Raw genomic sequence first — 26,944 nt, 5'->3', positions numbered from 1 at the left:
AAAATTCGGAAATCCAAAAATAAGAACGAAAATCTGAAAATTCGAAAATCCTAAAAAAAAATTAAAAAACATATTTGTTTATTTGGAAGCATCCTAATGAACGAAAGACTCTTTTGACAAATGCATACAAAAACAAGTTGGCAGAAAGAATGAAAATCCTCAAGAACGAAAATCCGAACAATTCGACAATCGTAAAAAATGAAAATCTAAAAATTAGAACGAAAATTCGAAAATCCAAAAAAACGAGAATCCGAAAATAAGAACAAAAATCTGAAAATTCGAAAATCCGTAAAAAAAAAAAAATGTGTTTATTCGGAAGCGTCAGAATGAATTAAATACTTTTGGCGAATGCATACAAAAACAAATTGTCAGAAAGAATGAAAATCTACAAGAATGAAAATCGGAAAAATAAGAAAGAACGAAAATCCGAAATAACAAAAATCCAAAAATTAGAACGAAAGTCCGAAAGTCCGAAAATCCAAAAATATGAAAGAACAAAAATTAGAAAGTCAGATAATCAGAAAGAACGAAAATCCGAAAAAAAAGAAAATCTGAAAATAAGAAAAAAAAAATCATATTCATTTATTCGGAAGCATCCGAATGAACGAAAGACTCATTTGACGAATGCATAAAAAAAACAAATTGTCAGAACGAAAATTCGAAAATCTACAAATCAGAAAATCAGAAAGAACGTAAATCAGAAAATCAGAAAGAACGTAAATCAGAAAATTCTAAAATCTGAAAAAACTAAAATCCGAAAATCTAAAAATATGAAAGAACAAAAATCCGATAATTTTAAAATCAGAAAGAACGAAAATCAAAAAATATATAAGAATGAAGGTTCGAAAATTCGAAAATCCGAAAATTCGAAAATCCGAAAAAAAAAATATATATTCGTTTATTCGGAAGCAAACCCGAATGAACGAAGGACTCTTTTGACGAATGCATACAAAAACAAATTGTCAGAAAGAACAAAAAATCCAAAAATAAGAATGAAGGTCCGAAAATTCAAAAATCCTAAAAAAATAAAATCTGAAAATAAGAACAAAAATCCAAAATTCAAAAATCCGAAAAGAACCCAAAATAACTGTTCAAAACTACGAGTTTAACGAATTGATTACATTCGGATAATTTTGTTTTTCGTATTTTCTATTATAATGAAATGAACTTCTGGAGGAAAGCAGATGGAGGCGTGGTCAGGGGGAGTCCAGGGTTCCCTATCAGAGGTAATAAATACCTAATACTGGAAACGGGTATAAGATTGAAACAATATATATATATATGTGTGTATTTTGTGCGTGTACTCGAGAGAGGAGCCGGACTGCAGGAGTTGGGAGTAGGCAGGCCTCCCCCAGAGGCAATCTGCCACCTTTCTCCATGCCCCGGGTGGCAATGGCGGGTGTGTGAGGGGGTCCTCCCACACAGCCCGCCCTACCTGCTCCGCTTTGAAGCCCAACGGGGCAGAGGGACTCCCTATAAGGGAGTGAGAGGATCTAGCCCGCTCAACCAGCCCTGTAAGTCCTTCGCCTCTCTTTTTAGAGACCACGTGGTCAAAGTGCGTGTGTTAACCCAATTTCGAGTGTGTGTAAGTGTGGTGGTTTTTGTGGGAGGGGGGTGGGCGTACTAAGCACAGGCTTGCCTAGCATAGCACACCCACCGGGAGCCGGGCTGAGACCACCAAACTCAATTCACATGTAGCTGAGACCGGGATCCAAACCTCTAGCTGCAGAGGTGAATGGCTTGTCAGCGCAGTGCCAATCGCATTGAGCCACCGCAGCTCCCTTGAAACAATATATTTGATGACGGGTCCACTGTAAACATTGGCCTCCGAGGTGTTGGAGATCAACCAGTTCCTGAGTCCTCTAGTGTGAGGGTGAGGGTCTGCCGCAGGGGCTCCTTACCTTGGTCCAGTGAGTAGATGAGGACCCTGGGTGATGCCTGACCAAAGATGGAGGAAAGCAGAAGAAGGAGGGTTCAGGTGATCTCCATGAGGCCTTTACTACCGAAGAAGGGTTACATGGACACCGTACAGATCACACACGGATTTAACAATATCTCTGATGACAGGTCCACTTTAAGAATGATTTTGGAATTGGCCGCCGAGGCGTCTGAGGTTGACCGGTTCCTGAGTTCTGCAAGTCACATGGTGAGAGGTCACTGGCATGGCTCCTTACCTTGGTCCAGTGAGTAGATGAAGACCTTGGATGATGTCTGAACAAAGATGGCGCCATCCTTTTGAAGAAACCCGATGACAGGTCCACTTTAAGAACGGCTTTGGAATTGGCCGCCAAGGCCTTGGAGACTGACCAGTTCCTGAGTCCACTAGTATCAAGGTGAGAGGCTCGTTCCCTTAGTCTAGTAAGTAGACGAGGACCCTGGGTGATGCCTGACCAAAGATGGTGCCATTCTTTTGAAGAAACCTGAAGACAGGTCCACTTTAGGTACGATTTTGGAATTGCCCGCCGAGGCGTCGGAGAGCGACCAGTTCCTGAGTCTGTAAGTCACATGGTGAGAGGTCGCTGTCGTGGCTCCTTACCTTGGTCCAGGGAGTAGATGAAGACCTTGGATGATGTCTAAACAAAGATGGCGCCATTCTTTTGAAGAAACCTGATGACAGGTCTGCTTTAGAATTGGCTTTAGAATTGGCCACCAAGGCCTTGGAGATTGACCAGTTCCTGAGTCCACTAGTGTCAAGGCGAGAGGCTCGTTCCCTTAGTCCAGCGAGTAGACGAGGACCCTGGGTGATGCCTGACCAAAGATGGAGGAAAGCAGAAGAAGGAGGACTCCTTCCACTTTAAGGACGAGTTTTGGGAATTGGCGGCCGAGGCGTCGGGATTGGCCGGTTTCTGTTTATTTGCTCGTCTCGTCGCCATCACCTCTGTCAGCGGACGGCGCGTGTTTACCAGGCGGCTAAAAGAAAGGCTCTGGCAGGCATCGGGCCGCCCCAGGATGTCTGTGTGCGGCGCGCGGCGGAGCCAAGTTACACGGAGAGACGCCCGTTTATTTCCCCTGCCAGGCGCCTCTTCCCAGAATCCTCTGCGCTTGGCAGGAGGGAAAGACAGACGAGAATAAAGAGCGGCGGCGGCGGAAAAATAAAGGAAAATAACGATGATTTCATCCTCCGAAGAGAAGGAAAAGTGGCGGGAAATCGGAGGCAATGATTGGTGCTCTGCCACGTGGCACCTGGTAGACCTGGACCCTGCCGCACCCCCCAGATGCCAGGGAAAAGGGAACCTAAAGCTGAACTCTGCCCGTCCCTTCCAGTCTTGCCCAGTTGTACCGGCACCTCCAGCATCATCAATGACCACCAGGATGAAGGAAAACTCCCCCCTTAAAGGGGGACTCACCATGGACCCGCAGCTTAAAGGGGCACTCTCTACTAACTACCAATGGAAAGGGGCCACTGACCACTGACTGCCATCCTAAAGGAGCACCCTGCATCTACTTAGAGGGGTTCCTCACTTATGACCACCAACTTATGGGGGAACTTACCATCTGTGACCAATGAAGGGGTCACGCACTACTGACCTGCAACGTAAAGGGGCACTTACCACTGACCAGAAATAAAATGGGACACTCATTATTGGCCACTAAGCTAAAGGGGCACTCAGTACTGACCACTAATAAAAGGGGCACCCACCAATGGCCACCAGGTTAAAGGGGCACTCACTTCTGACCACCAACAAAAAGGGGGTGCTCACCTATAGGCCACCAGGTTAAAGGGGTGCTCACTACTGACCATTAATAAAAAGGGGGCGCTCACTACTGACCACCAATGAAAAGAAGCGGTCCCAACCCACCACCAGGTAAAGGGGCACTAAGTACTGACCACTAATAAAAGGGGCACCCACTATAGGCCACCAGGTTAAAGGGGCACTCACTTCTGACCACCAACAAAAAGGGGGTGCTCACCTATAGACGCGCTCACAACCCACCACCAGGTAAGTACTGACCACCAACAAAAAAGGGGACTCACCATGGGCCATCAGGTTAGGAGAGCTTTTGGTATTGACCACTAATAAAGGGGGAACTCACAACTCACCAAATTAAAGGGGAACTCACTACTGACCAATAATAAAAGGGGCACTCACAACTCACCAGATTAAAGGGGCACTCATTACTGACCACTGATAAAAGGGGCACTCACTACTGACAACTTAAAACGGGCACTCACAACTCACCAGATTAAAGGGGCACTCATTACTGACCACTAATAAAAGGGGCACTCACTACTGACAACTAAAAAGGGGCACTCACAACTCACCAACTTAAAGGGGCACTAACTACTGACCACGATTAAAAGGGGCACTCATTACTGACCAATAATAAAAGGGGCACTCACTACTAACCACTAATAAAAGGGGCACTCACTACTAACCACTAATAAAAGGGGCACTCACAACTCACCAACTTAAAGGGGCACCCAGTACTAGCCAAAAATAAAAGGGGCATTCCACAACTCACCAGCTTAAAGGGGCACTCATTACTAACCACTAATAAAAGGGGCACTCACAACTCACCAGCTTAAAGGGGCACTCACTGCTGACCACTAGTAAAAGGGCTTTTTCAACTCACCAGTTTAAAGGGGTACTTTAAATTTTAAAGGGGTACTCACTACAGACCGATAATAACAGGGGGCACTCACAACTCCCCAGGTAAAGGGGCACTAAGTACTGACCACCAACAAAAAAGGGGACTCACCATGGGCCACCAAGTTAAGGGACACTCACCACTGACCACTAAAAAAGGGGCACTAACGACTCACCAGCTCCCTAAAGACCCTTTTCCCTGTTACTTCCGTTATTCTCATCCACAAAAGAATCATCTGATCATTTCCCCTCCATCGGGATCCTATAAACCCCCCGACACGGCGTATCCCGCCCCCACCCCCGGTGTCACCGCATTGTCCATCATGCCCCCCCTCCCCACCCCCGGTGTCACCGCATTGTCCATCATGCCCCCCCTCCCCCGACACCCCCCCAGATTTGTTTATTTATAAAAACTTCCTTCTGAAAACTTCCCGGTAAACATTGTTGTACGATCTTCCTGGCCTGTCATCACCTCCCGGGAAGACGATGGGGGGGGGGGTGACACTTCGCACTTCTCTTGGACAAACACGTGCGGATCTTAGCGGCGGGGGGGAAAGGGGGGGGCTCTGCGGACAGTTGTGATTGGAGGGGAATCGCGGGGCGCTCGGGGAATTCTCCTTCACATCACACAGAGCCGGCCAGAACTAAATAAACACATTTAGGGGCCCGTCCGCCAGGGGCCCCATGTGTTTCCAATAACACCCCCCCCCCCTCCCCCCACCCCGATATTTTTAGATGTGGATAACTGGACTCACACCCGGAGAACGGTGGGGGAGGGGAGGGGAGGGGGGGTTGAGAGTTTATAAAGGAACAGGTGTGAAGATTTCCCCCCAAAGGCTTTAACCCTTCACAGGACTCGCCAGCAGCGGACTGTCCCTTTAAGGCAGAACTCCGCCCATTCCCTTCAGTCTTGCACAGTTGTAGCGGATCCTCTCCTGGGCTGAAATGGCTTCCTCTGATTTCACCGCACACTGTGAGCTTCCCCCCATGTGCATTAGAAATTGCAGCAAATCAGATAGAGCCCTGCCTTATTTACTGGCTGGAAGACGTCCAGCATTATCTAGCCCTTTCCTCCCCAGACTGACTGTCCCTGGCCCCGCCCCCTTCATTGCATGTCCCTGTCCCTGACCCGCCCCCTTCATTGGATGTTCCTGGCCCGCCCCCTTCATCTTCCAATCGTGGAGAGGCTGAGCATCACATGTGGGCGTTACCTATGTAAATACAGTCTGCCTAGGAACGCCCACTCCCCAAGACTGATTGTCTCTAGCCCCGCCCCCTTCATTGGATGTCCCTGTCCCTGGCCCGCCCCCTTCATCTTTCAATCATGGAGGCTCAGCATCATAATGTGGGTGTTACCTATGTAAATACAGTCTGCCTAGGAACGCCCACTCCCCAAGACTGACTGTCTCTAGCCCCTCCCCCTTCATTGGATGTTCCTGTCCCTGACCCGCCCCCTTCATTGGATGTCCCTGTGCCTGACCCGCCCCCTTCATTGGATGTTCCTGGCCCGCCCCCTTCATCTTACAATCGTGGAGAGGCTGAGCATCACATGTGGGCGTTACCTATGTAAATACAGTCTGCCTAGGAACGCCCACTCCCCCAAGACTGACTGCCTCTAGCCCCGCCCCCTTCCTTGGATGTCCCTGTCCCTGGCCCGCCCCCTTCATTGGATGTTCCTGGCCCGCCCCCTTCATCTTCCAATCGTGGAGAGGCTGAGCATCACTTGTGGGTGTTACCTATGTAAATACAGTCTGCCTAGGAAAGCCCACTCCCCAAGACTGACTGTCTCTGGCCCGCCCTCTTCATTGGATGTCCCTGACCCGCCCCCTTCATTGGATGTTCCTGGCCCGCCCCCTTCATCTTGCAATCGTGGAGATGCTGAGCATCACATGTGGGCGTTACCTATGTAAATACAGTCTGCCTAGGAACGCCCACTCCCCAAGACTGACTGTCTCTGGCCCGCCCTCTTCATTGGATGTCCCTGACCCGCCCCCTTCATTGGATGTTCCTGGCCTGCCCCCTTCATTGGATGTTCCTGGCCCGCCCCCTTCATCTTCCAATCGTGGAGAGGCTGAGCATCACATGTGGGCGTTACCTATGTAAATACAGTCTGCCTAGGAACGCCCACTCCCCCAAGACTGACTGCCTCTAGCCCCGCCCCCTTCATTGGATGTCCCTGACCCTGACACGCCCCCTTCATTGGATGTTCCTGGCCCGCCCCCTTCATCTTCCAATCGTGGAGAGACTGAGCATCACATGTGGGCGTTACCTATGTAAATACAGTCTGCCTAGGAACGCCCACTCCCCAAGACTGACTGTCTCTAGCCCCGCCCCCTTCATTGGATGTCCCTGACCCGCCCCCTTCATTGGATGTTCCTGGCCCGCCCCCTTCATCTTCCAATCGTGGAGAGGCTCAGCATCACATGTGGGCGTTACCTATGTAAATACAGTCTGCCTAGGAACGCCCACTCCCCCAAGACTGACTGCCTCTAGCCCCGCCCCCTTCATTGGATGTCCCTGACCCGCCCCCTTCATTGGATGTTCCTGGCCCGCCCCCTTCATCTTCCAATCGTGGAGAGGCTGAGCATCACATGTGGGCGTTACCTATGTAAATACAGTCTGCCTAGGAATGCCCACTCCCCAAGACTGACTGTCTCTGGCCCCGCCCTCTTCATTGGATGTCCCTGACCCGCCCCCTTCATTGGATGTTCCTGGCCCGCCCCCTTCATTGGATGTTCCTGGCCCACCCCCTTCATCTTTCAATTATAGAGGCTCAGCATCACATGTGGGTGTTACCTATGTAAACAGAGTCTGCCTAGGAACGCCCACTCCCCCAGACTGACACCCACCCATCCAGGCGTTTTGATATTTGCATAACTCCTCCCAAGAGCCCGCCCACTGCTCACATCAGGACTGAGGGATCTTCATAGTAGTACCCGGACAGGGATCTGTGATGTGTACAGGAAGCTCTACACAGCCCCTCCCACCAGCCACGATCTGCCTGCAATGCATAGAGGAGCACAGAGACCCGGTGATGACAATATTTGGATCTAAAATAAAGAATGTAAGTAAAGGTTTTATTTAACCACTTCCATACTGGGCACTTAAACACCCTCCTGACCAGACCAATTTTCAGCTTTCAGTGATCTCACACTTTGAATGATTTGTACCCAAATGATTTTTTTGTCCTTTTTTCCCACAAATAGAGCTTTCTTTCTCTGGTGGTATTTGATCACCTCTGCGGTTTTTATTTTTTGCGCTATTAATGAAAAAAAAAGTTTTTTTCTTAGTTTCTGTGATAAAATTTTGCAAATTATTAATTTTTCTTCATAAATTTTGGCCACAATTTATACTGCTACACGTCTTTGATAAAAATAACCCAAAGTTTTTGGAAATTATTTGGTCTGTGTGAAAGTTTTAGAGTCTACAAGCTATAGTGCAAATCATAAAAAATTATCACACCTGATGTACTGAAGGCCTATCTCATTTCTTGAGACCCTAACGAGCCAGGAAAGTACAAATGCCCACAGATGGCACTGAGGCGGCACAGATGAGATGGGTACTGATGTGCACCGATGAGGCCTGTGTACTGGTGGGCACTGATGCGGCAGGACAGGTGGGCACTAATGAAGCGGCACAGATGGCACTAATGAACCGGCACAGATGGCACCAATGAGGCGGCACAGATGGCACTGAGATGGGTACTGATGGAATGGGTACTGATGTGCACTGATTGACTGCGGCACAGGTGGGCACTGATGAGGTGGCACAGGTGGGCACTGATGAGGTGGCACAGGTGGGCACTGATTGCAGATGTGCACTGAGGTGGCAGATGGGCACTGGGCACAGGTGGCACAGGTGGGCACGGTGGTACTGGTGGGCACGGTGGTACTGGTGGGCACATTTTGGTACTGGTGGGCACTGTGGTACTGGTGGGCACTTTGGTACTGGTGGGCACTGTGGTACTGGTGGGCACTGTGGTACTGGGGGGCACTGTGGTACTGGTGGGCACTTTGGTACTGGTGGGCACTTTGGTACTGGTGGGCACTGTGGTGCTGGTGGGCACTTTGGTACTGGTGGTACTGGTGGGCACTATGGTACTGGTGGGCACTTTGGTACTGGTGGGCACTATGGTACTGGTGGGCACTTTGGTACTGGTGGTACTGGTGGGCACTGTGGTACTGGTGTGCACTGTGGTACTGGGGGGCACTGTGGTACTGGTGTGCACTGTGGTACTGGGGGGCACTGTGGTACTGGTGGGCACTTTGGTACTGGTGGGCACTATGGTACTGGTGGGCACTTTGGTACTGGTGGTACTGGTGGGCACTGTGGTACTGGTGTGCACTGTGGTACTGGGGGGCACTGTGGTACTGGGGGGCACTGTGGTACTGGGGGCACTGTGGTACTGGTGTGCACTGTGGTACTGGGGGGCACTGTGGTACTGGGGGGCACAGGTGGTCCTGGGGCACTGATTTGTCACTTTTTTTTTTTTCAAATCGCTCGTTCTCCGTTTTCTCTCCCTCCTCACACGCGGTGTCTGTGTGAGGAGGGGAGAGCCGGCAATGAGAGATGATCTCATATGTTTACATATGAGATCATCTCTCATTGGCCGCACAGATCGCGCTGTAAATAGCCGCTGCGATTGGCTATTTACCGCGATCTGTGTTTGGCTGTGTCCAGGGGACACGGCCAGCACAGCAGTTCCCCGCCGCGCTCGGGAGCGCGCGCGGGGAACGAGCAAAGGGGCGTCCGTAAAAAGACGGCCTGTTAGAGATTGGGAGCCGCGCTGCGGCCGTACAAAGTCGTACGGCTGTCAGCTAGTGGTTAAAAAAAAGTAAGTTTTGACCAGGAAAGGCCAAACTCTGCTGGGAAATATTTGGTACAACTTGCTACATCCTTGCAGAACTTGGAGTTTTTGTTTTCTTTTTACAGCCATGGCAACGGTATACTGCAGTCCCTCCCCCAGGTGTACAGAACACCCCAAAATAACATTGCCTTTTATTTCTTACTTGTTATTGTTTTATTATTATTACATCTCTGAGTATCATCATTATTATTATTGTTATGATTACAAATAATATAATAGTAGTAGTAGTAGTAACCCTATTATTATTATTATTATTATTATTATTATTATTATTATTATTATTATTATTATGATGAGTAGTAGTAGTAGCATTTTTTATTTATTATTGTTGTTATTATTAAGAATAATAGTAGTTTTGTATATCAATAATACTATAATATTAGTAGTAGTAGCAGCATTATTATTACTATTTTAAAACAGTATTTGTTGTAGTACTACTACTATCCTATAATAATAATAATTAATAAAAATGGTGCTACTACTAATTAATAATACAAAATACTACTACTACTACTGCTACAATAATAATAATAATAATAATAATAATAATAATAATAATAATAATAATAATAATAATAATAATAATAAAGTTATATAAGTAGTATAATAAACTACTACTACCATTTTCTATGTAATTAAGAAAATAGTAGTAGTATTAGTAGAAGTAGTATTTTGTATTATTACTACTATAATAATATTAGAAGTAGTAGTAGCATTATTATTACTATTATGAATAGTATTAGTAGTAGTACAATTACTATCCTATAATAATAATAATAATAATAATAATAATATTAATAATAATAATCATTAAAAAATGCTCCTACTCCAACTACTACTAGTACTACTACTACTACTACTACTACTACTACTACTACTACTAATAATAATAATAATAATAATAATAATATTATAGTATTAATAATACAAAATACTTCTACTACTACTACAATAATAATGATAAAAATTATAAAAAAATATTAAAGTATTAATAATACAAAACACTATTACTACTACTATTTTCTATGTAACTAAGAGAATAGTAGTATTTTGTATTATAAATACTAAATGTTGTTATTAGTAGTAGTATCATTATTATTATTATTATTATTATTATTAGTAGTAGTAGTAGTAGTAGTAGTACTATTATAAATAGTATTAGTAGTAGTACTATTATCCTATAATAATAATAATCATACTAATAATAATAATAATAATAATTAAAAAATGCTGCTACTACAACTACTGCTACTACTTATAATAATAAAAATGATCATAATAATAATAATAATAATAATAATAATAATAATAATAATAATAATAATATAGCATTAATAATACAAAATACTACTACAATAAAAGTTATAATAACATTAATAACATTGTATTACTAATACTATAATAATAATAGTAGCAGTAGTAGTAGTATTACTATTATAAATAGTATTAGTAGTAGTAGTACTATTACTATCCTATAATAATAATAATAATAATAATAATAATAATAATAATAATAATAATAATAATTAAAAAAAAGCTGCTACTACTACTACTAATAATAATAATAATAATAAAAATAATATTGTAGTATAAATAATACAAAATACTACTACTACTACTACAATAATAATAAAAATACTAATAATAATAGTATTAATAATGCAAAACACTGTTACTACTACTATTTTTGATGTAACTAAGAAAATAGTATTAGTAGTAGTAGTATTTTGTATTATAAATACTATAATATTGTTATTAGTAGCAGTAGTAGCATTGTTATTATTAGTAGTGGTATTTTTTTTTTGCATTATTAATACTATATTATTATTAGTAGTAGCATTATTATTACTATAATAAAAAGTATTGTTAGTAGTACTACTATTATGCTCTAATAATAATAGTAATTAAAAAAATGTTGTTACTACAACTACTAATAATAATAATAATAATAATATTATAGTATTAATAATACAAAACACTACTACCACTACTATTTACTATGTAGCTAAGAAAATAGTATTAGTAGTATTTTGTATTATTCATGCTATAATGTTGTTGTTATTAGTAGTAGTAAAATGTTTATTATTATTACTATTATACATAGTATTAGTAGTAAAAGTAGTACTACTATCCTACAAAAATAATAACAATAATTAAAAAATGCTGCTACAACTAACACTAATAATAACTACTACTATTTTCTATGTAACTAAGAACATAGTATTATGAGTAGTAGTTATTATTTTGTATTATTAATACTATGATATTAGTAGTAATTTTGTATCATTATTATAATTATAGGATCAATCACGTGAGTTGGAAGACCCTCCCCCTTTCTCTGGGGGACGATTATTTCTCGGTCTCCCGCAGAGTGAAGATTTATCACTCAGTAGAAATGTGACTCGGCCCACATTGGTGAAGTGGAGACCCGTCTGTCATCAGATATCATTCCTCATGTGATGTGACGTCTGACCCGTAATGTATTCTCCTTGTATTTATTCCTCTCATAGAGATCAGCGCTCTCCTCCTGACAGGACCTTCATCTGCTATCCTCTCTAGAAGGACGGCGCCATCTTTGTCCGGGCATCTATACTGACTCATAGAAGACACCATCATGGCGGCGATCTGCGATTTTCTTTTTTTATCGCGACTGCGACATTATGGCGGACACTTTGGACACTTTTGATGCTATTTTGGGACCATTGTCATATATACAGCGATTAGTGCTATAAAAATGCACTGATTACTGTATAAATGACACTGGCAGTGAAGGGGTTAACCACTAGGTGGCGCTGAGGGGTTAAGTGTATCCTAGGGAGTGATTCTAACTGTGTGTGGGCGTGGCTTACTGTGACACGACAGTGATCACTGCTCCCGATGACAGGGTCCTGTGACTAGGCAGAACAGGGAGATCCCTTGTTTACACTGACATCTCACCGTTCTGCCTTGTTTACATAGATATCCCCCCGTTCTGCCTTGTTTACATAGGGATCCCCCCATTCTGCAGCTCCGTGACACGATCGCGGGACACTGGCGGACATTGGGTCCCGCAGTCAAGGAGCTTGTGGCAGGGGCGCGCGTGTGCCCACACGGCGACAAATTTAAAGGGACAGTCCATTTTCCTGTCCCTGCCATTCTGCCGACGTAAAAGTGGGTGCGCTGGCCGGCAAGTGGTCACATGAGTCGCCCTTCCAGAGATAAAGGACGGCTGTTGTGTGGCGGTATAACGCCGGAGCGCCGCGAAGGATCAGGAATGTGCGGAGATGTCGCCGAGACGGGGGAGGGGATAATAGAAGTCACCCGACCTGAACCCACAAAGAGGGACTATTGTTCCCGCCTGTCCCTGTGATCAGAGAGCCGAGTCCCGTCATGTCACCCCCCCCTGTGAGGTCTACTGGGGGGGGCCAAACCTCACACCTGCCCCTCGCTAGGTGGCCAGGAGACCCCCCAACTGACCCCGAGCCAGGGAAGACCATGAACTACCGGTGACACGTGGAGGAGGATCACTGATAGGAAGACGACCAACCCGGCTGCACACAGAGGAGAACCCCCAGCATTGGTGTCACTGGCAGCGATAAGAACCCCCAGCATTGGTGTCACTGGCAGCGATAAGAACCCCCAGCATTGGCGTCATTGGCAGCGATAAGAACCCCCAGCATTGGTGTCACTGGCAGTGATAATAACCCCCAGCATTGGTGTCACTGGCAGCGATAAGAACCCCCAGCATTGGTGTCACTGGCAGCGATAAGAACCCCCAGCATTGGTGTCACTGGCAGCGATAAGAACCCCCAGCATTGGCGTCATTGGCAGCGATAAGAACCCCCAGCATTGGTGTCACTGGCAGCGATAAGAACCCCCAGCATTGGTGTCACTGGCAGCGATAAGAACCCCCAGCATTGGTGTCACTGGCAGCGATAAGAACCCCCAGCATTGGTGTCACTGGCAGCGATAAGAACCCCCAGCATTGGTGTCACTGGCAGCGATAAGAACCCCCAGCATTGGCGTCATTGGCAGCGATAAGAACCCCCAGCATTGGTGTCACTGGCAGTGATAATAACCCCCAGCATTGGTGTCACTGGCAGCGATAAGAACCCCCAGCATTGGCGTCATTGGCAGCGATAAGAACCCCCAGCATTGGTGTCACTGGCAGCGATAAGAACCCCCAGCATTGGTGTCATTGGCAGCGATAAGAACCCCCAGCATTGGTGTCATTGGCAGCGATAAGAACCCCCAGCATTGGTGTCACTGGCAGCGATAAGAACCCCCAGCATTGGTGTCACTGGCAGCGATAAGAACCCCCAGCATTGGTGTCACTGGCAGCGATAAGAACCCCCAGCATTGGCGTCATTGGCAGCGATAAGAACCCCCAGTTGGGGGTATCAGAGTAAAGGGGGCTGAATACAAATGCCCCCCCCCCCAAACTCAAGGGGTATGAATACTTTTTCCAGGGCCAATATATATATATATATAGTTCGGTACACACATCACATAGTGCTGTATATATCATTTATAATGGAGACCAGAGGTGGACATAAGACACACCCAGAACTTCTTTAATGAAGCACACGGGGCGTGTCCAGTCCTTCTGCCCCTCCCCCTCCCGCTCCTGATTGGCAGCAATTCTCGGAATTCCTGTGTAAATTCAGAAGCTGACGGTCACCTGACAGTGGGCCAGATTCAGCTAGATCCGCGCAATATTTGCGTGGGCAAAGGGCAACGATTTTTGCTCTGCGCCCATGCAAATATTTTGATATGCCCGCGATTCACGGAGCAGTAGCTCCGTAAATTGCGTGGGCGATATGCTAAATAGCCCGGCGTAAGGGCGCCTAATGGGGCGGGAATCATTTAAATTAGGCGCGCTCCCGCGCCGAGCGAACAGCGCATGCTCCGTCGGGAAACTTTCCCGACGTGCATTGCGGCAAATGACGTTGCTTCTAAGTGAACGTGAATGGCGTCCAGCGCCATTCACGAATCACTTACGTAAACGACGTGAAATTTAAATTTCACGAGCGGGAAGGGCGGCTATACTTTAGCATTGGCTGCCCCTGCTATAGCAGGAGCAACCTTGCGCTAAAGTCGCCGTACGGAAACTCCGTACCTTGCGTGCGCAGGGCCCGCGCAACTTTTGTGAATCGGTGGTAGTATGCAATTTGCATACTATACGCCGATCACAAAGGCCGCGCCCCCTAGCGGCCAACGCAAGAATGCAGCCTGGGATGTGAAGGCATAAGGAGGCTTATGTCTGTCACATCCTAGGCTGCAGTCCGCGTAGCGATGTTCCTGAATCAGGGGCATTCGCTACGCGGGAGAAAAACAGCTATTGCGCCGCGCAACCTATGGTTGCGCGGGCGCAATAGCTTCCTGAATCTGGCCCAGTGTCTATAAATATTATTCACCCCAGAGAGAGAGCGACATTGTTTATAAACATTGTTCAGACGGGAGACGGAGAGACACAAAGTAACTTTGTTTATAAACATTGTTCAGATGTGAGATACAAAGTCGGGAGATAGAGAGATACAAAGTAACATTGGGGTAGATTCAGGTACCGCTGCGAACTCCTTACGGAGGCGCAGCGTCCCGTTTTTGCCCTGCGCCCCCGCAAATTAACTGCGCTACGCTTCATTCACGAAGCAGTAGCCACGTAATTTGCGCGGGCGCTCCTCAAAAATGACCGGCGCAAGGGCGCGTAATTTAAATGATCCCGTAGGGGGCGTGGATCATTTAAATTAGGCGCGTTCCCGCGCCAATCGTAGCGGGCATGCTCCGTCGGGAAACTTTCCCGACGTGCATTGCGGTAAATGACGTCGCAAGGACGTCATTTGCTTCAAAGTGAACGTGAATGGCGTCCAGCGCCATTCACGCATCACTTACGCAAACAACGTTAAATTTTAAATTCGCGATGCGGGAACGACGAGTATACGTAGCATTGGCTGCCCCTGCTAATAGCGCAAAAACCGACGTACGCAAACGACGTAAACTGCGTACGCCGGGCTCGCGTAACGTTGTGAATCGGTGTTAGTATGCAATTTGCATACTATACGCTGAGCACAACGGGAACGCCCCCTAGCGGCCATCGCAAGAATGCAGCCTAAGATATGCGGGCATAAGAGCCTTATACCGCGCATATCTTAGGCTGCCGTTGGCGTAACGAGGTTCCTGAATCAGGAGCATTCGTTACGCCGGGGCAACTAAGCAATTGCGCTGCGTAACTATGGTTACGCAGGCGCAATTGCTTCTTGAATCCGGGCCATTGTCTATAAACATTGTTCAGACGGGAGATAGATACGAGATAGCATTGTTTATAAACATTGTTCAGACGGGAGATAGATACGAGATAGCATTGTTTATAAACATTGTTCAGACGGGAGATAGATACGAGATAGCATTGTTTAGAAACATTGTTCAGATAAGAGAAATAGAGAGATACAAAGTAACATTGTTTATAAACATTGTTGAGACGGGAGATGGAGGGGAAATGTATTGCTGGATAAATGGGGCGATGGAGGAAATGTCCCGGGGAGATGGGCAGGGGAAGGGCGGGGAATAGCTGACCATACCGGGCACTTTAGCACATTGAACCTCACTGAGTTCGGCTCCTTGAAGTCAATAAAAGATCTCAGATCATCTTTGAAGGTTCCGGAGGAGAGTCCCCCAGGTGTGCCCCCCCTCCCCTCCCCCCCCTATGATATCAGTGCCGCCCCTCTCTGTCCTTCTATTGTCCCCGAAATGTTAAATAAACTCTGCAACAGATCCCCCCTCCCCCCCCCTCCCATCACTACACCAGCTACACACAATGGGATTGACCCCTGAGATGGGGGAGGGGGGGATCCTGCACTCCACTGAGCACTGAAGAGGCCTCCATTCATACTGCGTACTGCGCCGCCGTGTCATCCGCCTCCCAACATCAGGGTGCAATTAACTTCAAGAGCCCTGTAAGAATGTAAAATTAATAACTAATATTCTTATAGCTTCAAGGGCGTATCTGAATGAAGATCATTCATAGTCAGGTTGATTTGAAAATAACGTGTGAGTTTATTGTCACACAGGTGGCATCATAAACACAATGAAAAATAGTATAAAGTTCAGTTTAGCGTAGATGAAAATATCTGGAATTGGATCGATAGTATTGTAGCAAGCTTATGAAAGCATGTGAGCAGCCTCAGGCATGTTGTCTTCTGAGATTTTCCAAAGTGATGCAGGAAGAAACAGGAAATGACGTTTGACTTCTGGCTTCAGCTGTTCTCCTAGTCTATATGTCAGTGTTGTCTTTCAAAGAGGGTGTGAATTAGTGTGTCTTAGTTTAAGTGTGTATCAGTGTGTCATGCAAGTGTGTGGTGCAAATGTGTCCAGCCTTCTTTAAAGCAAAGCTTAAATATATGTTACAAGTGAACGTCATGACCTCATACGGCCCAGGCTTAGACCCTTGTATGGCAAATATTAATATCTGCTAGGTTCAGCAATATGAAGATCTTAGCACAGAGTCGTATGGAGTTTGATTGACAGGCACACATGTGACACTCTATACTTAGAGTAGTGTGCTTGATGATGCAATGTCATAGAACATATATTATCAGCTATAAAGCTATAACTTCATTAAGTAACTATATACTAATACATATTAGTATGACTAAGACTTCACTTAAACTAACTCTAAATAATTAAACAACAATATCAAATAAATAGCTAAGTTATGGATTATCTGTGATTTTAACTTTAAAGCATGTAAAAACATGTCAGCTCTGACACATGAACTCTATGTGTATACTTATCTGTTAGCCTGCTGACCTACTGAACTCATGTCAACTTTGGACATAGTAGAACAACTGCCTGACATTCAAATCTTATGTCATTCTCAAATCGGTTGTCCGTAATGCTCAGTTTTGGATAGAAGAATTATGTCATATCAATTGATCAAGGTCATTCATTCATACCTAATTATTATGATTAATCATAAAACCAAATATGTTTTGCAAGCTTGCCATGAATTGCCGAATTATGAATTTGGAATAATATTCTAACAATCCCCCCTGAATTATGATTAATCATACTAAATCATTTAATACTCACATACATACATTCATATCTCATTTTCTCCACCTTGTATCAAACGATTGGACACGATATTCCTCAGAACTGAAGCAACTAGAAATTTTCCTTTTCCTAAATGCTTTACTCTTTACTTTTAACTCTTCTTAGATCTATCTAATCAAAATCTTACCAGAAAAAATGGTATAGATTTTAAAATGTATAACATAATGATGACTAATATCAATAATTATTAATATTAATAATAATAATAATAATGAAAATTATTATTATTAAAATAAGTAAATAATGCAATAATATATTTCCATATATGTGCTCAAATAATATTTTAGCTCTTTGGAAATATACTTTATACTCTAAAACTTTCATAACTTTCCATAGTTCTATTAATGATATCTTTCTTAAGTTATGAACAAAAAATGTTCTATTAACTAGAATGAGTGTGCTAACATTCAATATGTGAATAAATAAAAATAAATAAAAATAATAATCCTAACTTCATGTGAACATTAATATCATAATAATTGGATAATCAAAAAATGTATATGTATATGTGGACAAATGTTTCAGTCCTAAATTGTTTATCTATAGTAGATAGATAATGTTCCTTCCGATTAATGTTTCTTCATGAAATGTCTTTAAAATTTCTTCAAGTTCCATTAGGTTAGAAAAACCTTGATGAATAAGATAAAATAGTTCATAAATATGAAATATAAATCTTTTGTCAAATATTCTTCCAAAAAGGATCTCTTCTTTAACTTTGAATTTCTCTTTGCTCTTTATAGAAGCTTGTTATCCTCCATATTTGTTTGATTTTAGATGCCATATCTGTAAAAGAGAGGCAGTATCATTACTCAGGAATAAAATATTTATATTAATTCTTGTACATTTTCATATTTTTTCAACAAATATTAAAACATTATGAGACAATAACTTTGTGAATTTGCTAAAACTATATGTGAAATACTATCTCATATTTTATTCAAAGAGATTTTCTGTGTGACTATATACTTCTATGTACTTCTGTATATTGTCCTTATTCTGACTAAAAATAACCTAAATTATAAAATATATGTACTGTGAGGTTTAGGTATGTCAGGACGCAATATTTCATTTTTCCGGTCATGATACAAATTCTATTTCTAACGAACAAAGTTAGATTTCATATCACCCCAGAGATGACAATGGACTATGCCTTTGTTCTCACCTCTAAACGATTAGAAATATGCGTAACTGTATTCTGTGTTGGAGTTCTTACTTTAGTGTCAGAGTGTTCTGCAAGTACTTCAATGCATTTCTCAGCTCTTACGCTGGAAATCTGAGATAAAGACTTCTCAGCTACAGCTGTATAAACATGTGCTGGTGTAAATTTCTGTTGATGTCTTTCGTTCCCATCTATCTGAATATGTATTTGTAATAAAGCTCTGAACCATAAAGGATATATTTTCTTAATTTCACTAAAATTACCTTCCTCAAAAATACCTTTTAATGAACAGTCAGGTGTCCGTACAATGGTTTTGTTTGATTTCACTATGCTCTCTGTAACTTTAATTGCATAGTAAACACTTAGAAGTTGCTTCACACCTGGCTCAAAAGTTTTTTCCAAAAATGATAAAACTCTGGAGAAATAGGCAATTATTTTCTCCTTACCTTCTTGTAACTGAAACAATGTTACTGAGATGGCATTCTCAGATACATGAGTTTTCAAAACAAACGATGTTTCAGAACAGACCTTTATTGTACTTAATGCTGGAGCATTCTGCAAATCTTTTTTCAACACTTCAAAAGCATTTTTCTCATTTGGACCCCACTGGTCAACTATATTACCTTTATTCCTTAAAAGATTATATAGTGGATTAACTTTTTCTGCGAAACAATGTACAAACTCTTTGCAATAATTTATTTTATGCAAAAATTTATGCAATGTCTTGTAAGTTGTTGGAGTTGGGATAACAGTAATATCCCTAACTGTTTCTTGCAACAATTGTCTCTTTCCTTGACTAATTTGCATGTGAAGGAATTTCACTTGACTTTTCATCAACTGAACTTTTGTTGTGTTTAATTTTAAACCTTCAGCTTGTAACATCATAAACAATTCAGACAAAAGAGCCATATGTTCATCGATATTCTGAGTACTCAGCAAAATCGTATCCACGTGCTGACAAATGCAATCTGGCCTAGAAAATTTAGAAAGTATTGTTGCTATAGTTTCATGAACTATACCATCACCTATACCTAGATCAGGTATTAATCGAGTGAACGTATAAGTCTCTTTTCTGAATGTGAACGCAAGTTTGTATTGACAACTTTTAGTTAAAGGAATGGAAAAATGGCTACCAGCGATTTCTAGTACAGAAAACACTTTGTTCTCAACATTCAAATGTAATTTTATGTTAGATTTATCAGGAAGAACTGGGCTATTTGTGATTTGTTTATCCAATGTTCTTACGTCAACTGATAAAGAATATGAATTATCAATATTTTTGATAGGCCAAATACAGTTATTTACCACTGATTTAGCTTTCTTTACAATTCCAAGTTGTACAAATTCTTGAATAATGTCAGAAAGTGGACCAATTGATTCTGGTGGTAACTCACTCTGATCAAGAGGTTCTGGATCCTTTCCTTCAATATTTAATTCGGCACTTTTCAAAGTTCCAAAGTCATTTTTGAACTTTGACCACAAACTTGGAAAAGATTGTACCACTTCCTTTAAAGCACAATTTTCATCAATATCAGGCCACTTTTGTTCTGTAGACATATTGGTAACAGAACCAACATTACGGTATACAGAGGGATCAATCAGCACTGATTTGGGCCTAGATGGATCTTTCCAAATACTTTTATTAGCCAAATCAATCACCCACTTTTGTTTATTGATAACATCAATGCCAAGTATATTCTCTGCTTCGTGACAGACCCAAATGTTAATATTAGTTTTCACTAATCCAGGTACTTCAAATGTTACATTGGATACCTGTCTAGCAGTGGAATTACCTGTATTATTAAAACCCACTATATTACACATAGGAGAATTTGGTTTCACAGGTATGTTTTCTTTGATAAGGGTAATCTCAGATCCACTGTCTAAGAGACAATTAATATGTTTACCATTTATCAAACATTGTAAATATGGTCTCCCATTCTCGTCCAAAATAATTGGTGCTACATATTGTAATGGCAGAGAAATTGAATCCGGGTGTGATTCTATTTTTGGCAATGGCAATAAACCTTCTTTTTCAGTGACAGCTCCTTTTGCCATATTGTCTGAACTACTGTGAACAGTCAAATTACTGATCTGTTTGACTTCAGTGTCATAAGGCAATTCAGTCAAAATGTTATCTTGACATGAAAAATCAGGCTGTACAAAAACTGATTTTTCATACTCCATATCTTTAGTTCTTATTTGTAAGTCACTCTTAAACTTAAAGCAATGTTTTTTTATATGGCCAATTCCATGACAGTAAAAACACATCATGGGGTCGTCTCCTTGACTCACTTGACTGCACCTGTCCTTGTCATTCCTGCTAAGACCTGTCGTTTCTAACACGTCTGTAGCCTGACTATTTTTGTCACATTGAATAATAGAAACCTCGTGTGCGAGACTGCTTTGATTCAATTGTCTCCTAATTTTGTCAATGAAACTTACTATAGCATTTAAATTTTGCCGTTCCTGAGCTATGGCCACTGAAGTTGGGTCAAGGTATTTAAATTTTTTTATGAAAGCCATTTTTAAACCTGGGTCAGTTTCATCATCTACTCCAAATATCATTTCATAAACCTTGCAAAATCTTGTTTTAAACCAAAATGGATCTTCTTCTGCAGTAGTCTGTAATAGGTCTAGCATTTCTATGGTCGGTTTTTGTTCACCGGTCATACATAGCAATAATAGTCGCAATCTATCTGTGGCGTCATTTTGACCTTCATCATCACTAACAAGTGAATGGATTCGTTTAGCAAAATTAACAGGAATCCACAACTGAAAAATGTAATTGCGTTGATCGTTTGAAAGATTAAAACGATCTGCAAACATTTCAAATAAATCCCAATTAGAAAATACAGTAGCCTCAACGTCATAAATAGGAAAGTCTTTTAGAACCTTCATCAGCTGATCATGAATTTGCAATTTAAGTTTTGCAGTCCTACATAATAAGTTTTTATGCTTCATTTCCATTTCATCAGTAGCATCAACATTCTCTATTTCCGAACTTTCCGGAAAATAAGATTGTAGCTTTGACTTGGTTTCAACCTTTTTGTCATCTGTATTTATTACAGCAATCTGTCTACTGTCATTTTGCAACTCTGGCAAAATATTTTTTTTAGATTTCTCTATTTGTTCCTCAAGATTATCTATGTAATTACACAAAATCTCACAGTTAGAACAACTGAGAGCATCCTGGGACACATTTTCATGTATTCCTGTGTTCTGTACATTATTTGTCTCTGTCTGGTTTAGTGTACACACATTTTTGGCAGGTAAAATATCAATAATCATCTTATTAAATATTCTTACCAATTTCAATACATTACTTATTTTCTTACGTAATTTATTCACAGTAAACCTGGATTTGTCTATCTGGACATTGGAATTTAAGCATTCTTGGTACATATACAACCACAAGTGACTGTCATTTGGATAAAAACACACATCTTTAAATTCTAGCTTACTATCTCTAGCTATTTCATCTATAAAATTCATAATTTTTTTTTTTTTTTACTCACCGTTATTAGAAGGATTTCTCGTCATCAACCGGCTGTTACTGGACTGTTGTCCACATCTGACGCGACACAAACGCCTCTTGCTTGATAGGTTCTGAACCGTCTTTTTTCTCGAGACTTGAATATTCGCAAAGACTGCGCCAATCTCTCCCCCCCTCATCAAGGGTCGAGATTTCCGTAAAAATAGAGATAAGACAGTACTTTCTTTGGCTCGCCACTGTAAGAATGTAAAATTAATAACTAATATTCTTATAGCTTCAAGGGCGTATCTGAATGAAGATCATTCATAGTCAGGTTGATTTGAAAATAACGTGTGAGTTTATTGTCACACAGGTGGCATCATAAACACAATGAAAAATAGTATAAAGTTCAGTTTAGCGTAGATGAAAATATCTGGAATTGGATCGATAGTATTGTAGCAAGCTTATGAAAGCATGTGAGCAGCATCAGGCATGTTGTCTTCTGAGATTTTCCAAAGTGATGCAGGAAGAAACAGGAAATGACGTTTGACTTCTGGCTTCAGCTGTTCTCCTAGTCTATATGTCAGTGTTGTCTTTCAAAGAGGGTGTGAATTAGTGTGTCTTAGTTTAAGTGTGTATCAGTGTGTCATGCAAGTGTGTGGTGCAAATGTGACCAGCCTTCTTTAAAGCAAAGCTTAAATATATGTTACAAGTGAACGTCATGACCTCATACGGCCCAGGCTTAGACCCTTGTATGGCAAATATTAATATCTGCTAGGTTCAGCAATATGAAGATCTTAGCACAGAGTCGTATGGAGTTTGATTGACAGGCACACATGTGACACTCTATACTTAGAGTAGTGTGCTTGATGATGCAATGTCATAGAACATATATTATCAGCTATAAAGCTATAACTTCATTAAGTAACTATATACTAATACATATTAGTATGACTAAGACTTCACTTAAACTAACTCTAAATAATTAAACAACAATATCAAATAAATAGCTAAGTTATGGATTATCTGTGATTTTAACTTTAAAGCATGTAAAAACATGTCAGCTCTGACACATGAACTCTATGTGTATACTTATCTGTTAGCCTGCTGACCTACTGAACTCATGTCAACTTTGGACATAGTAGAACAACTGCCTGACATTCAAATCTTATGTCATTCTCAAATCGGTTGTCCGTAATGCTCAGTTTTGGATAGAAGAATTATGTCATATCAATTGATCAAGGTCATTCATTCATACCTAATTATTATGATTAATCATAAAACCAAATATGTTTTGCAAGCTTGCCATGAATTGCCGAATTATGAATTTGGAATAATATTCTAACAAGCCCGCACATGGGGGGGGGCACCGGGGAGATAAGCCCCCCCCCTGAAAAAATAAATGTTATTCCAAGACCCCAGCGAAGGGCTAAAGCTGACCTAAGGAGGATTTCTGGGCACAAATGTTTACTTTAGGAACATTCGATCCGTTTCCTATGTAAGAACATTCGATCGGCAGAATGGCGCGGGCAGGCAAAGCAACCTACCTGTACATTGCTTTGAATCTGTCGCCTATGGCAGAACAGGAGGGATGCCTATGTAAACAAGTCAAAAAGTGGGGATGCCTATGTAAACATGGCAGAACAGGGGGATGCCTATGTAAAGAAGGCAGAACGGGGGGATGCCTATGTAAACAAGGCAGAACGAGGGGGATGTCTATGTAAACAAGGCATTTCCCTGTTCTGCCTAGTGACAGGACACTGATCATCTGCTCCCTGTCACAGTAAGCCACGCCCCCACACAGTTAGAATCACTCCCAAGGACACATTTAACCCCTTCCTCGCCCCCTCGTGTTAACCCCTTCCCTGCCAGTGTCATTTACACAGTAACAGTGCATTTTTATAGCACTGATCGCTGTATAAATGACAATGGTCCCAAAAATTTGTAAAAATTGTCCGATGCGTCCGCCATAATTTTGCAGTCACGATAAAAATCGCAAATCGCCGCCATTAGTAGTAAAAAAAATGAATAATAAAAATTCCATAAAACCATCCCCTGAAACCATCCCCTATTTTGTAGACGCTATAACTTTTGCGCAAACCAATCAATAAACGCTTATTGCAATTTTACATATCGGCCTAAACTGAGGAAAAAACATGTTTTTTATATATCTTTGGGGGATATTTATTACAGCAAAAAGTAAAAAATATTGCATTTTTTTCAAAATTGTCGCTCTATTTTTGTTTATAGCGCAAAAAACAAAAACCACAGAGGTGATCAAATACCACCAAAAGAAAGCTCTATTTGTGGGGAAAAAAGGACGCCAATTTTGTTTGGGAGCCACGTCGCACGACTGCGCAATTGTCAGTTAAAGCGACGCAGTGCCGAATCGCAAGAAATTGGGCAGCCAAATCCTCCGGGGCTGAAGTGGTTAATGTTTCATTTTTGATGGAAAAGTTCCGAGGAGCGGAAATCCCGCCACTGACAGCTAAAGTGTAAAAAAAAAAAAAAAATGGGCACTTTTACCCCCTTCCTGCCCAGGCCGATATTCAGCGTTCTCACACTTTGAATGACAATTGCGCGGTCATCCAACGCTGTACACATGTGACATTTTTTTCATTCTTTCCCCCACAAATGGAGCTTCCTATTGGTGGAATTTGATCACATCTGGGGGTTTATTTTTTATTTTTTGCGCTACGAAAAAAAAAAAGTCTGTAGATTTTGCAAAAAAAGTATTTTTTCTTGTTTCTGTTATAAAGTTTTCTAAATGGGTACGTTTCTGCCTTCACCAACAGGCACTGATGAGGTGGCACTGATGAGACGGCACTGATGAGACGGCACTGATGGGGTGGGACTGATGAGGTGGCACTGATGAGGAGGCACAGATGGGCACTGCTGGGCGGCACTGATAGGCATTGATGGGCACTGATAGGCGGCACTAATATGTGCACTGATGAGTGGCACTGATGGGTGGCAATGATGGGCACTGCTAGGTGACACTGATAAATGGTGCTGATGGTCACTGATGAGGAGGCAGTAATATGCCACATTGCTGGGCACTGATAGGTGGCACTAATATGTGGCACTGATGGGTACTGGTAGGCAACACTGATGGGCACTGAGGGTGGCAGTGAAGAGCTGAAAAACACGTGGTTTGGTGAAAGTTGGCTGAGAATGTCCTGCCGTGTGAATGCAGAACAAGTTCACGGCCAACGCCCCTTGGCACCAAAATCCACGGGAAAGTCCTTTGGTAGTCCGATCGTCTGTATGAGGCTTTAATGCCACAAAACCCAGACATCCCAGATAGGATTCTCCTCCTGGGGTTCCCGTACTTCTTATCCGTTCCTCCAAGATGTCATACATGGAGGGCAGTGATGTCATCATACCATAACTGGCAGGCCTGTGATGTCATTATCCCATACTTATTGGGCAGTGATGTCATCATCCCATACTGGGCAGGCGGTGATGTCATCATCCCATAATTGGAGGTCAGTGATGTCATCATCCTATACTTAGGGGGCAGTGATGTCATCGTCCCATACTTGGCGATCAGTGATGTCATCATCCCATACTTGGCGGTCAGTGATGTCATCGTCCCATACTTGGCGATCAGTGATGTCATCATCCCATACATAGCGGTCAGTGATGTCATCATCCCATGCTTGGTGGGCAGTGATGTCATCATTCTACACTGGGTGTGAAGTGATGTCATCATCCCATACTTGGTGGACAGTGATGTCATCATCCCATACTTGGAGGTCAGTGATGTCATCATCCTATACTTAGCGGGCAGTGATGCCATCATCCCATACTGGGCAGGCAGTGATGTCATCATCCCATACTTGGCGGTCAGTGATGTCATCATCCCATACTGGGCGGGCAGTGATGTCATCATCCCATACTTGGCGGTCAGTGACATCATCATTCCATACTTGGTGGGCAGTGATGTCATCATCCTATACTGGGTGTGAAGTGACGTCATCATCCCATACTTGGAGGTCAGTGATGTCATCATCCCATACTGGGCGGGCAGTGATGTCATCATCCCATACTGGGCGGGCAGTGATGTCATGATCCCATACTGGGTGGGCAGTGATGTCATCATCCCATACTGGGTGGGCGGTGATGTCATCATCCCATACTGGGCGGGCAGTGATGTCATCATCCCATACTGGGCGGGCAGTGATGTCATCATCCCATACTGGGTGGGCGGTGATGTCATCATCCCATACTGGGCGGGCAGTGATGTCATCATCCCATACTGGGCGGGCAGTGATGTCATCATCCCATACTGGTGCTCTGGATCTCAGGAGGACCCCACATTGTTCCCAGGGAAAAAAAACATTCCATCAGTCACTGTTCTTGTCGCCAGCTGCAGAATAAGCAGCTCCACGCTGATCTGGAACCAATCAGGGCAGAAGCTGGGAGGGGGGTGATGGAAGAGGGGGCCCTGGGCCTAATTATCAGCTCCCCCCTTCCTTTCCCCCTCCACCACCCTCATGTGAGAAGCCGTCACCTTCTCTTCCTGTCTAATAACGCCACAGCACGTCCACCGCTAATAATGAGCACAAATCTGCAGGAGCCGCAGAGTCCCCCCCCCCTACGTGTTTCCGAAACGCCATCCGGAGATCGGCTCCCACCTGCTCTCCAAATGTTCTTCCCAAATGCCAGCCGGGCCGCGCGGCGCACTACTGAAGACTCAACAAAAATAAACGCAGAGAACAAGACCCAAAAAAAAAAGCGAATACGTTGTACACATCGCG

At 42.8% G+C, this 26,944-nt stretch overlaps 1 long non-coding RNA gene across 1 annotated transcript; it reads right to left on the bottom strand.

The window, feature by feature from the left end:
• Nucleotides 1-16,464: 16,464 nt before the first annotated feature.
• On the bottom strand, nt 16,465-23,457 carry LOC120928052. The gene is made up of 2 exons (XR_005747166.1): nt 22,225-23,457; nt 16,465-18,330 (listed from the first exon to the last, which is right to left on the bottom strand). It is a non-coding gene; the product is annotated as an uncharacterized LOC120928052 (long non-coding RNA).
• Between the last annotated feature and the right edge of the window lie 3,487 nt (nt 23,458-26,944).

This window comes from Rana temporaria, chromosome 2, assembly GCF_905171775.1.
Source record: "Rana temporaria chromosome 2, aRanTem1.1, whole genome shotgun sequence".
NCBI classification, from domain to species: Eukaryota; Metazoa; Chordata; class Amphibia; order Anura; family Ranidae; genus Rana; species Rana temporaria.
The sequence above is the reverse complement of the archived record's forward strand: the minus strand, read 5'-3'. Positions and strand labels throughout refer to the sequence as shown.